This window comes from Monopterus albus, unplaced genomic scaffold (assembly GCF_001952655.1).
Source record: "Monopterus albus unplaced genomic scaffold, M_albus_1.0 scaffold11.1, whole genome shotgun sequence".
NCBI classification, from domain to species: domain Eukaryota; kingdom Metazoa; phylum Chordata; class Actinopteri; order Synbranchiformes; family Synbranchidae; genus Monopterus; species Monopterus albus.
Window position 1 is genome coordinate 1,114,097 of NW_018127891.1, and position 13,153 is coordinate 1,127,249.

A 13,153-nucleotide genomic window follows, 5' to 3' on the forward strand; every position below is an offset into this window, starting at 1 on the left:
TTTCAGAAAGAAACGGGAAAATCAACATAATTCAGATGAAGGGGAATATTGGAGACGTAAAGTATGCCAGGCAATACTGGGGGTAGAAAAAAAAAAAACATGCAAGAGTTTTAAAGCGGTGGGTCCTTGGCATTATTATGATGATGTGTTTAGTCATGCAGAGTGGGCCAGCCCATTGGAGGGCCCCTAAATGAAGAAGCTGACCTTCAACAAGTCCTCTCTCTGTTCATTAGCCCTGTGGTGCTTATCTGCTATAACGTTGTTGCAGAGAATGTGAGGCCAGCATGCCTGGTCAAAGTCAATGATGCACTACAGGTGGAAACAAACATATACCTCAGGGTGCTGGACATTTGCCCTCTTCTCCCCTACAAGCCCAAACTCCCCAAAGCTCCAAAGAAAAATAAAAAAAGTATATAAGTAGGCTATATAATATCAAGTTCATTTTCAGCTTTACAAGAAAGCAAGACAGAGTACAGATAGATGTGTGCACACTTTTTGTTTGTTTACTTGCATTACCACGCATACATACATGCATGTGTCCGTTTCAGTCCTAAAGAATGTGTATCCTGAAAAAACAAATATGTTTTTACTCTAAATAAGCAACCAAATTGCATGAAACTTTTGGGGACGCATCATGTAAGATGCAGGATTTAAGTTAAGCATATTTTATTTGTTTCTTTTGACTCAGGTTGACCACTCCACATTCTCGTTAGGATGGCCTATTTGGAGTTACCATGTTAGTGTGATGGTTGGGCCATTTACTTCTGCAGGACTGTGGAGGTAAGAGAAAGAGGCTATGCTTTTCTTCATCTCTCATATTTCATCTCAAAATATATTTTTTGCTTGGTTTTTTTTTTTTTTGGCAGAAAAAAGAGAAATCTGTCCGAATAATATAACTACACTCTGTACCAGTAGCATCTGTAAGTGGCAATAAGTTAGAAGTAACAATGTGCAAGTGGGCAAATTCAGAAGTATCAGCTCGCTCTATACGTGTGAGACCCATTTCAAGCACTGATATGAGGGTTGGGAGGGGGGTAAATAGATGAATTAAGAACGGGGGGGGGGGGGCAGAGAAAGAACATGGGCGCAGGCGCAGACACAGAACATGGTCGATAGTGTCAAAACCGGATGACAGATCTAAAAGAATGAATATTGATCTTTAGGGGCCTTTACTCAGGCGACCTGTGGGAGGTCAGTCTGTGTAATTAGACCAGCAGAGGTCTAACGCTGGAGTGTGGATGAGGCTGGTGTTGGTGGAGAAAGCTGGAGCTAGGAAGGATATCGGTCACAGCGTTGTGCTTGGACATTAGATGTACACGCTGCACATTATACCTGTGCTAAAATTATTGCTTTTATGTAACAATTTTGCCCCAAATGTCCCTGATTTTTTTTTTACTCATAATTCTCGAGTCTGCCCCTGAAATTTGATCAGGAAACACTGCAGTTTTTATCCCTGGTAAGATGTCAAAAATATATATATATAAAAAAATGTGTGTGGTGCCAGTGGGTTTGTGTGTAAGCAGTTGAAATGGTAAACGTGGGCTCAGTAAGACATGGATAAGGTGCTGTTTATTGGAGCGAGCTGGAGGTGGATTAGTGTCCATACAACCCCAGGCTACAGACACTGCTCAAACAGGGCCCTGCTTGATGATGGCGGTTAACGCTTGCTCTGAATATGTCTGTCAATCTGTTGGTTTTTATTTCAGTTAGTAGTGTAATTACACACTTTAATCTAAGGAACTGTGTGCAGTAGGTAAAATCATGCACCGTGCAGTGATGAACATACTCGGATGCATTCCCAAATGAACACACATATAGATACAGGCACAACCCCATATGCAGTACTGCGCACACCCACAGATACCCACACGTACACTCAGTCTTTTTATCTGCCTGTGGATAAATGCGGGCAGCAGAGACTGTGTGGCTGTAATCCGTGTATCATTGGCTTTATCCACTGCAGTAGCACTGCTGATTTAGTGCTCCACAGCCTTAGTAATGGGCCCCTGATACACACGCACACACACAAAGCCCACACAGTTACAGCTCGTAGTGCATCCACCCCACATCCTTTGTCCTCCCTAAGATGTTATTGCTCAGTAGTTGACCCTCAGTTCACACACACATATGCACACACTCTCATACACACATGCTTATGTAAAAGTAAAGAAACACGCAAAGCATGGATGTACTCACAAGCACTTGCATGAGCTTGCACACACACTCCAACACACTCACAGACACACACATCAGCAGCAGTGTGGTTGTCACCGCCCAGGGACGTCTCATGGTAAGGTGAACTCAGAGTGAACCTGCTCCAAACATAAATAACATCTCTCTCTCTCCTCTCCCGAGCCCCCTCAGCCCTTCTTCCTTCCTCCCTTCACTTTCTTTTTTCTTTTTCTTTCTTTTAAGGCCCTCCCAGTTCCTTCTTTCCACTTTCCCTCACTCTTTCATGTGAATAGCGATACACAAAATATAAATATAAGCATTAACACAAAGGGATGTCACGCATCATGCTGCTGGAAAGACCCACACATAAGCATAGTCTTTGAAACACCTGAGGTCATGCCTTGAAGTACTCTTGCTAGTACATGACAACTGTTTGCCAGCATTGCCAGAGTCACATCAAAGTGACTTTCAAAAGACTTCAGATCGTATTTCATTAGCTGATGTCTTAGATCTTTTCTTGTCCAAAATTACTTCTGCTTCCCTTGTCTAGTGTTTCTGCAAAAGCACATTCATCCCATCTATAATCAAAACTCCCAGGAACGCAGAACACACAGTAAAACATTTATTACTTATAACCTACCACCTCCTCGTGTTTACAGCTATTTATATCAGAGAATTTACCCCTTCCCCCTATTTATTGCTGTTGGTCTCTATCTTCAGTCCTCTTGCTAGCACTTCCTGTTAACACACAATTCATTTATTGATAGGCCATTCCCATTAGTGCTGTTTACCTGTCAGGGCTCACTGCACTAATGAGAGAGTTTTTGGGAAGGAAAAATGAGTAGGGACGGTTAACCACTAATGGATGTTTACAGCCTCCCTGGATACTACTGCTTGCTGCCACCTCTGCTAGTACAACTATTACTAGCCCTAGACTCGTTCACCGGCTAATTGGTACAGCACTGAATAGCCAGTCTGGTCCCTATTTGATTATCATGGGATTAGGGTGGGTGCAGAGAGCACGGTAAAGGAATGAGGGCGTATATATGTAGGGGGAGGACTGGTGTTAGAGAGTGGGGGTAGCAGTTGTGGTCGTGGGCCTAATCAATATCCACAAATTAGGGGCTCTGGGGGGACTGAGTGCAGACACTGGAGTGGGAGCTAGATGTGGGTATGTACGAAGGTCATAACATCAAAAGGATCTCTTAGAGCACTATTAGTGCTGGTGGTGAAGGGTAATTGTGCCATTAGAGCTGTAAGTAATACTAAATGGTCCAGGTATAGTAAAGGAACTACTGCATATAACAGGCAAGTGATGTATTGTAGATCTCCAATCAGGCATCTTATTAGCTGATATATCCTTGAGAAAATCACCCATAATTGTTTCAGTATTACAGATGAGCTTGAAATGTCTTAGTCCGCCCAAATCAACTTACCCAAGTCATTTCAATTTGGTGCCGGGAAGAAGCAGATTTCATTCATTTTATTAGCAGCTTTTTCTTTGTTAAATTGAATTCATGCTTTGCGCATACCCTCGTGTGTGTACACGGACTCGGATGAGGGGCGTGCACACATTCCTTTTCATACTTCAGACATGTATGCTGAGGGTTTCCAAGCACTGTGGCACATGTGCAGTTCGGGCTTTTGCTGTTGGACCTTCCACGCGGGCGTCTGCACAGAGTCTGTGCAGACCTGGGAAGATGACAAAAAGTACATCACCCTACCTTAGCGGACATGCCGACACGCAAAGCATGAATTTGCTCTTTTTATACCAGCACAGAGTTTTTTAGACACGGTGTTGTGACTGGGAGGCCAGTCTCTTAGGCTCTCTTTATACCAGCACAGAGTTTTTTTAGACACAGTGTTGTGACTGGGAGGCCAGTCTCTTAATGATATCTGAGAACACTGCAGTAAAAGCATACACAGAGGAGACTCCATACAGTACTTGGTATAGGCATTCTGTATTGCTCTAGGATTGGATGGTCCCCAGAGAAGTTCTATTTGTGCACTTATTAGATTATTACAGAAGTCTTGTAAGTTTTGGATTATCTGTGGAAGGTATTTATCTGTTTATTTATTGAATGGCTGGACTCATAACCTCTCTTCCTTTCCTCCTCGATGTTCTCGTTCTGAACGGACTAGGATTATGTTCATGTGGAGGTTTAAAATTATGAACATTCTTAACACTGTTTAGCTTAGATGACAGTGCAAGATTAAATATTGTATGAGTAATGTTGGTTCCCTGATTTAGTTCTTAGTGTCAGCTTGTTATCCACATTGTCTACTGAGTGAATTAATTTTGCTTGTCCATTGTTAAATGAAGGGGTCAGAGAGGCACTCAGTGGAGCAAAGACCCTAACCTTTTTTCTCTGATTCACTTGTCTTTTTCTCAATTGCTTATCAGCTCTGTTTCTACACTAATTAAAACCACACATGAAACAAGAGGATTGTAGACAGACAAACACACACACACACACACAGAAAGAGAGAGAGGCAGAGATAGTTGGAGTTCCATTTACCAGACAGGCCTCTAGTGTCTCATTGGGTGTCTATTAAGAGGGGGGCCTGGCTCATTGTAATGATGGCAGAGTTTAATTACTTCCACCCGGCGCCTGTTGTAAAACATGCTGATAAATGAGCCAACAGGACAGCACATCATTATTTTTCTATAGTACCAGGCTGTTCGTACATGATTATGAGAGTGGGAGGGAGGCTCCCATACCTGCACAAGCCTGAGAGCGTATTTGCAGCACATGGGAGGGGAAGAGGAAGGTATGCAGCTGTGTGTGTTTGTGTTTGTGTGTCTTTTCTTTATTTGTCAGTGTATGTACGGGGAGAGGAAGTTGAGATATTTGATGGACCCCTAGATGCCAACTCAAACACAATAATAAGTAGTTCCACAAACCCATGCTAGTGCAATGATATCCAGCCACCCATGAGATGGATATATATTCATAGGACACAATGAGCAATGTTATTAACAGAGCACAGGACTGTATGCACTAATGCAGCTCAGCTATGCACACACTATACATTGCATCTCACAAACAAATATGCATATTCATAGTAATTAATTTTACACATTTTTAGAAGGGGGCATGTGTCGACCCCCTTTGATTAATTGTGTTCCTCCTTCGCCATTATTAAATCGCTGAGGCAAATATCCCCCATACAATAAATCCCTCTTGGCCCATGATTAATCAAAAGGCACACAAACCTAAGACTGGTGGCGAGCAGGTAGAGTTACAGTGCTAAATCTTTTTTATTGCACAACTAGCAGGTTTGTGCATGTGGTCAGGGTTCAGTGCCATAGAGGAGTGGAGTGTATGCTTGGCTTCTGGTCAAACTCCTCATGGTTTCACACACGCATGCATTTTGACCTCTGTGTCATTGATTTGCCAGCCTGACCAGGGCACAAGGGTGAACATGATAGTAGCAAAATAGACTCAGAAGAGGCCAGTGATTAGAGGGACTTTGCTGTCTCATCGACAACTTAACTGGTCAACCTCAAAACTAAAGTGAGGGCTGTGAAGTCATTGTATCCATTTATGTTGCAGGGGTCTGTGAAAAAAATCTTTAACCTTGCCCACAATAGCTTGTACCAAGAATTGACATCTCCTCCAATTAATAGTAGGTCATACTGTGATAATAGTGGGTTTTAAAATTAGACTGGGTACCACCCTTTCACTACTGGCACATGGAGACTTTGTTGGGGAGTAGTCATTGTGAAGCATGCATGGGGAATCCATGTAACCTGGCTTTCTGGAAACCTCAATTAACCTAAATTATTAGCTGTAGCCACGTAGCACATCTCAGTAGTGTGTCATTTCTCAACCAAGTTAATATTAGTACTGTGACTTCATTCTCTCGTGTTGTACTTCATCATTGTCCTTTAACTAGGTGGTCTGTCTTGTCTTACTGCCTGAAAATGACAATGTTTGGAGTATCAGAGCCTCGCTATTTCCATTTAGTGCAAAAGTGCTGATGCTAATTTGGTGGTTGCATAATGAGTTTCACATGTATTTGATTAATAGGGTGTAGGATGGCAGCACAGCAACAGAGGCTACTGTGGTATGTGGGTTAACTTCACCTTATGTTAAATACTAATTGATTCCAATGCATTTTTAATCATTTACTAATTGGTGATTACACTTTTAAAACATGCCCTGCTGCTGCTCTAGCAGAATCACTGGGTTGTTGAGAGTGAAGATGGAGTTTAAAGGGCATAGTCTTCTTAGCATCCACAACTAAATGTCACAGTTGTCTGTTATTGTGTCAACCAAATCAAACACGCGCAGGAATCGAGGGGTGCTAAATGACAGGTGACCTTGGTGGCGTGATGGAAGACTGGGCTGGTATTTGAACCCTCTGATCTTTGAGTGGGAAACCCTGTCTGGTCCTGTCTAGAGATGTATACCCTACCAATTAGACATGAAATGGCAGTGACAATCATTCTTCACTTATCAAAACAGTCTTCAAGCATGTTCATGGATTAAATGGAAACATGCTTTTTTGCTCCAAATGTACAGACAGGGACATGTGAAATTCAGTCTGTATTATTTGTATCTAGGTCAGCATGTAATGATTGTTGCTGAGGTCAAAAAGGATTTCATTTCAACCTTGCACACACAAAAAAAATCTCCCTTAGCCTCTTTTGCTCATCTTCTTGTCTTGTCAGGTTTGCATAATATCCAGAAAAAAAAATCTGAGCTAGTCATTCATTATTTTCTATTTTTCCCTCACCCTTAGTTACCCCGTGTTCAACAGCTTCTCACATCTGATGACTCACATAGGTCCCAACTGGTTGGTTTGTCTGAAAGGCATCTGACCTCCTATATGCACCTGTCCCCTTCTTACATCTATTACTGGCTACCACAGTGTTCCATAATGTTGTGAGTAGTCAAGCATATAAATAAAGGTGAAGTAAAATGACTGCCTCTGTCTTGACAGAAGTGCTGAACCACAAAGAACACCTTGAAGGGCATGTTAACTGTCAACAGAGTTTTGTGTAAGCCCCTTCAATTAACATAAAGCTAAACTGCTCCCCAGTTAACTGCTATATAATCCTGGTGCTCTTCCCTCACTCATTTGCCCCCTACCCCCACCCACCCACACACACACACACACACACACACATCCCGCCAGTACCGGATCCCGTCATGCAGTCTAGCTGCCGAAGATGCAGTAAACAACATCTCACCATGTACTTGCACAGAGGCGGTTACAAACACACATAGGGATAATGATATTCTACACACACATTTCCAATCCCACATTCACACACAAGAATTCAGACACACACTGCTGAAGCTTCTGCACAGTCCTTGCAAATTACAAACTCAAAGAGGTTGTGCTCACATTCTACACATACACAGACACACACACAAGAGTACACACACAAATTTGAAAAATCTCATTTACTGTGATGCTACGTGACTGAACATTGCTAGCGCAGCGTTGCTTACTCCTCTCTCCCAGGCCCATGGTAATACTGCATGAGATTTGTGATGCAGTGGGGAGATGCATATGGAAGGCCTGTGCTCAGATCTCTCGGTCATGCACCCCATTAGGTCCTGCTGTTGATGCTGTTGCTATCAAAGCTGAAGTAAACTGCTCAGCAGTTGGCTGTATGCATAAGCACAAAGACAGAGACAGGCTAGCGATCACACTATACTGCAAGGATAGGCCTATGTATCTTGTAATTAGGATGTGTGAGTAGGCTATAGGGAGGTAACTGAAGGCTTAGCCCCAGCAAAGAGGTGTTCTGGAGTAAGATCAGCCAAACTTGGGGTCTGCTATATGCAGCAAAATGTACCTTTGTCATATAGAGAATGATATACTGGGTGATTTTAAACTAATGGTGCATTCCTTATAGGATTTCAACTGTAGTGAAGTATTTCATCATGCAGATTCTCAGACAGTGTAAACCAATCTAAAGAGGATAATTTGCCCTAAAGACAAACAGAATGATGAAAATCCCCAGAATGAATGGGTTGAAACATTCAACCCTCTATGTGTTGAATAGCCCCTAATGTGTTTGGGTTTTGAGATAACATGCAGTAAATACCCACAAAAAATTCAATGGCAGCTTTCAAATGTGCTTCCCATCACTGGAGAGTCCTGGGGAGGTGTTACTTGTGCAGCGCACAACAGTGCTGTGCTCTTGTAATTGTCTAGGTTTTGCAAAGGGCCACTCATCTTTCATTCCCCTGCCAACACACATGCATATCCATGGAGGTGAAACTAACATGCTTAGTTGTTGTTTTCCTGCTTTGCTATTCTTCAAGGAGACTTAGTATTGGTGTGGATTTGCTCCCTTTGCGCCCGCAGCAATGTGCCGGTGTCTCTGTGAGAGCGATGGCATCAGCTGGCATCAGCTGGCATTGGATGACAGCGATTCAAACCATGCTTCCTATTTTGTGGGCGCTTCTGTTCAGCAAAGTAGATTGCTGGGGGAGGCTGCTACAGTGTGTACCTTCCTTCTTTTTCTGATTTTCTTTTAATTCCATTCTTTACCCCTGCCCTGTGTCTGAGCCTCATCCCTGCACAAACATTTTGTTTCCTACTCTGGCCAATGGAATGGTTTTATTCAGTAAACTCGGTTGCTTGAATTAGGGGAAAAACAATGGATGCATAGAAGCGAGGTCAAACAAACTAGAAGAACCAAAGAACATAAGTTTATATAAAACAAAATAAAACATCAAACTGAAATGTAATCAAAGATTAGAAATGTAAAGAATATGTAAAAGAGGATAGCAAAGAGAGACAGTGCTCATCACTGTGAAAAGAAACCAAGAGGTGTCTGAGTGACAAAAGGTTGCTCATCCTATTGCCACCCCGGCCTTATCCCTTTAGTATAGCAGCTCTGGTTTTAGATTTGTGGAAAGACTCTGGCGTGAAATTCTTCTAAGCATGGTTGAGGGCTGCAGAACATGGAACATGGATGAGCCGGGATTAGGGAAGCCCAAAGCCCTCCCTTCATCTGTGCCTTGTAGGGTGTCTGTGATCCCAGTGGTTCTCAGTGGGTGACACATGCCTGTCAGTGTCCACCGGCTGCACACACAACTACTTGAGGTCTTGCATGCAATGACATGGCCACACGCCACCTCCACAAATCCTCTGCTCTCCCACTGTGCCGCTCATCTGTACGCTTCTGTCCGCCAAGCTTCCCCCTTCCTGTCCCTCTATTTCCAATCCCAGTCTTTATCCTCCCTCCTGTTCCCTCTCCACAACTATGTGCTCTTACTGTGATCTCATCACTCCTTGTCACTCTACTAGGCCACTTAGCCACATGTATGTGTTGCTGGATATCCTTTGTGTTTACATGGGTTTGGGTGTTTGCTAGTGCATCTGTGTTCAGCATGGTCTCACTTTAAATAAAGTTGCATGGTGCATAGGTATGAATTTGTTGTGTGAGCTCAGTCTTTGTGTGTCCATCTGTGTGCACTGTTGACTGCATGTCAAAAGCCAATATGCTGTCCTCAGTGAGTTCTCCTCGTTGTCTCTCCTTTTCGTCTTGTCCTTAAGGCCAGCCATACCTGCTCTCGCTTTTCATCTGCAGTCAATACCTATTGAGCTGTTCATGAATGGGAAATGACAGCTAGTTCATAACTTCCAAGGCTGATCGATAAGTACCATCACTGGCTCAACTCATTCCTGAATCACTCTCCAAGAGCTCATCCCCCAGAACCACCTTTTCAAGCACAGCATACCTGATTACTAAAAAGAAAGCCGCAATTCATGTGGAAAATGTTTGATGTTAACACATTATGAGAAGCTGTTATATGTTCTTTAGAATTATAAATGATACAGTAATTGCTTCTGAACAAAAGAGACTGTTATTTATACCTAGCCGTTAGCAGACCAAACTTCAGTTCAATTAAGACTGTAAACAAGAGCTTACTGTGTTTTTATGCTATAAATCTGTGCATGGAAGTGTCTGAGGACACATTCAGCAGTATCATACATTTGGGAGGGTGTGTTTGACTGTTGCATATATTCTTTTAGCAAGTGTAAAAGAAGAGAGTAACAACTGCACTTTACATGTCAACTTATCAGGTGAACTCAGGTGAGGTCTTTGATCCTGTAAATCCCTGGTGAGTCATGAGTGGAAGATGTAAATGAATGGGGGCAGTTAAAAGGGATTTTAAAGTACTGAGTCAACAACTGAGCTATTGATTCTGAGGTGCTCAGTATAAATCAGATGAACCATATTTTGATATTTTGTGTATGTGGTGTTGGCTTTTATAGGTGTGCATATGTTTTTATATGCTGCAATTAGTGTATCAATAGCTTTCAGGTTTTTTCTTCTGCATGCATTCATCTTTATTTTTCATGTGTGTTAGTGTGCATCACTGTATTTATGCAGTGTGCTTGTACAGTATGTCACCGTTAATGGCTTCACATCTCAGAGGTACAGTGCAGACACAACAAAGCCTGCAGCCTTCAAAAACACACACACTTGTCCCCCGAGTCCAGGGATGTCAACACAGAAGACAGAGGAGTCTTTGAGGGCCAAACTAAGGCAGCTCAGGGCTACGAGCTAAGGAGAGGCAGAAAAAGGTATAGGGTAAAATAAATGATAAATATTTTGCTTAGTTTTTTCAGAAAGAAAGAAAAGCCCTTCACTTGTGGAGGTTGAAATGCTGAAGGTCCGATTGTGACCAGCCAGCAGGCAGCTGTGGCTCCAATACTTCGCTTTATATCTTTGACTCTCTCTCCCTTTCTGATGCTCTCTCCCTCGACCTCCCGTTCAAAGCAAAGTTGGTTCCTTATTTATGTGCAAATTTGCTCTTAGGCCCTACGAGGGTGGCGCGCATGCTGAATCTCTCCTTTCTGGGCTTTAGCAGATTATCCTGCTGCTCCCTTTGGTCCCCATCGCCCTAAGCCCAGCTGCCCCGACCTTTTGTCATTGAGACTTTCTCTTCTTGCCTTGGTGTCTTTTTTTAACCTCCCCCCAATGTGTTCATGCACATCCCCCATGCCGCAAGGCCTGAACTCTCCTATCCTGTTCTAGACACCACAACCATCACCCCTTCTTCCTTATCCTCATCCTTACCCCTCCCCCTCCATCTTGTCCCTTGCCTCACTTCTCCGTCTCCTGTCTCCCTCCTTCACTCCCTCCTTCACTCCCTCTCAAAGGGCCTTTATATCGCCCTCTTCATGGACAAAGGACCCTGGAGAGGAGGAGGGAGACAGACAAGGAACATGGCTGGTGCTTTGCTGCTCTTTCGTTCCTAATCGATGAAAGTGGCCCACGTGGAGCTCTGAAAGATAATCAATACTCTTTTCCCCCCTCTTTTTTCTTTCTACCTTTTTTCTTGACCGTCTGTTTTGTTGCTGACTCTGACAAAACGCGATGGCAGAGCAGATAAAGCGAAGGGGGTAGAGGTGGGAAGATGAGTTTGGAAGGGACACCCCCTGATCACTTGTCTCTGGGGGGTTCCAGAGGATTGTTAATGTGTGTTTTTGTAGGTGTGTGTTTCAGACTGTGGAAGGAATGAGCAGTAGAACAGTGAGTGCTTGAAAAACGACAGCTGATGAAAAATAGAGAATGAAATCAGCAATGTGCCCTCCACTGACCTCATCTGTATCCCTATACCAGCCTTCCATCCCATCACACCCGCCTGACACATTTGCCCCTTTTCTCTTGCTGTGGCCTCCCTACCGGTTTAGGTTGCTGAGCAAACAGAAGGCAAAGAGTTGACTCTTTCTCTGCCTCAGCTTGCCGTATGGGCACATGGAAGGGTTTTGGAAGCCTCAGCTTGCTAAGCCACTTCATTGTATTCTTCTCCATCTTCCCTCCCTCATCACTCCCCTCTCTCTGTCTTTCACTGTTCTCACACTGCTTGTGTCTGCACTCTGTCTAGTCCACATAAATATAAAAGCAGTGTTGTCACAGAGAGATTAAAAACAGTTTGACTTAAAAAGTTCATTTTTTAGTTTTACCATCTTTAGGCAGTGAAGATTGAGAGATACGGGGTGGCTGTGGCTCAGGAGATAGGAGCAGTGGTCCCCTAACCGAAAGGTTTACAGTTTGATTTCCCTTCTCCACATGTTGAAGTGTCCTTGGGCAAGACACTTAACCCCAAGTTGCTCCTGATGGCCAGAGCAGTGCCATGCAGGGACAGCGCTGCCATCAGTGTGTATATGAGTTGGTGCCGCACATGGCTGCCTCGGCTCTGTACCGCAGACAAATTCCTTGTGTGTGTAACATACTTGGTCAGTAAAAGTGAATACTATATTTTAATGTCAAGAACTTTCAGACAGAATAAGAAATATGTAAGGTGGATCTATCCAGCACAACAAAAGTATGTTAAAAGGAAAGAAGCAATTTGTTGGTGTGTATGTGCAGTGTATAAATAGTCTTCCCAGTGGAATCAGGTTCTTCGTAGTCCTGTACTTAGTACTGATGACAAACTATCAGACACAAAACACACAGATTTTGATTTCTGTACTTTGTTATACACAGAGGAACCATGTTTCCTCATGTTTCCTCAGTCCAACTCTCCAACACTCAACCACAAACACACTTCACATACATAACACTGCGACTCGAGGACCTTAAGTGCCTGCCTCCTCACTGCCTCACACACCTGTCTAACTGGATATTTAACAGCTTTTTCCCCTCCCTATCAGGCTCCCAACACCAGCGGAGCGAAACAATTACGCTCAACTCTGCCACTGAAATGACAATGCGACATCCTCTTCACTTTACACCATCCGACTGTTAACCGTATGTGGTAATTACCTTTCTGCAGCATCTTCACAGTCAATTTATTAGTCTACTAACAAGGCTTTTTAAAATATAAATAGCAGCCAATGAAATGGCAATTAACCTTGCAAATAGGTATAAATGACTGTCCAAGAAACACGAGTATTGACAGGCACTGTCAGGGTGAGGGAGGGAGAGATGGGGATAAATGGGAGGGGGGGACCAATACAGATATATGCATGGAATGGTGGGAGATAATGCAGCCCT

At 43.3% G+C, this 13,153-nt stretch overlaps 1 long non-coding RNA gene across 1 annotated transcript in view; it reads left to right on the forward strand.

Moving 5' to 3' along the window:
* The window catches only part of LOC109954714 (uncharacterized), a 204,767-nt gene that overhangs the window by 102,980 nt on the left and 88,634 nt on the right, over positions 1-13,153 (forward strand). The window contains exon 2 of the long non-coding RNA XR_002274177.1: positions 689-780. This is a non-coding gene — a long non-coding RNA (uncharacterized LOC109954714). The remainder of the gene's footprint in view (positions 1-688; positions 781-13,153) is intronic.